Raw genomic sequence first — 1,091 nt, 5'->3', positions numbered from 1 at the left:
GACTTGAGGATAAAGACTTGAGACTTACTTGAGACTTGCAAAACAATGACTTGGTCCCACCTCTGCATTTCAGTGCATTCAAATAATTTACTAATAATTTACAAGACTGTGTGATTTTGTACAGATTTTGCCACTCTTAAAATAAATAAGTAAAAATAAAACTCACAACCATGTGGCTCCTTCAGACAAATCAGTGTAAATTTCATCTTTTTGTAACTGAGTCTGTGTTGACTAATATGGTATTCAAACTGCATTTGTATCAGATTTATATCAGTGTAACTCTGTGTGTAGTGTTTGCTCAAAGTCACCGTGATCACACACATCATGGCTCTCTGCAGAAACACCCACATGGTGTCAGTGAAAACCTGGTTCTTTCTCCATCAAGCAGATTCTGATTCATTCCTTCAATTTTGTTTAAATTGTAAAGTGTTTTTTTTTCTACTTTTACTTTTCTGTTTTTCATCCTCTTCCCCATTTATTTTTATTTATGGTAATTGATTGGTTTAATTATCGCTGATGTTCAGAACTATGAATAGTGACTCTGTCAGTATTTGCAGATGTCCACAAGGTGGCACCATTCCATACATATGTACATGGTACAAATGCTTATACATATGGTACTATTACGGTAATAATGAATGAAATATCAGTTTATTTAAATATTGTGCGGCAGAACCGGCTCTCTGTTTAAAATAAATTAAATCTCTGATTCTATGATTATTACCCAGTAGGCAACCAGAGCTTAGATCAAGACTCACATACCCAGTTCTAACTGCTTCTCAGTTCTTTGGATTTTAAATCAATTATAACATATTATAGGCATCCTGCACAGATCACATGACTTCATCACTAAGGCCAGACGGTGATGATAATGTTATTTTCTGTTGTGTCTCTTCAGATCACAGTGTGCCCAGGTGCCAGGTTGTGGGACGCTGCTGTTTTCAGCCTCTTTGTTGGTGTTGACAGCTGGCTGCTGCTGGTAGCGATGCTCATAATAACGAGGCTTTTCCTGTTCTTCATCAGTCCACTGCAAATAAAGCTCCCTCAAATCTGTTAAAATAAGGACAGATGAAAGATCAGACCTGGAGAAT

This window comes from Pundamilia nyererei, unplaced genomic scaffold (genome assembly GCF_000239375.1).
Source record: "Pundamilia nyererei isolate P.nyererei 1_Seehausen unplaced genomic scaffold, PunNye1.0 scaffold00276, whole genome shotgun sequence".
In the NCBI taxonomy this organism is placed as follows: Eukaryota; Metazoa; Chordata; class Actinopteri; order Cichliformes; family Cichlidae; genus Pundamilia; species Pundamilia nyererei.
Note: the sequence above shows the minus strand (reverse complement) of the source record.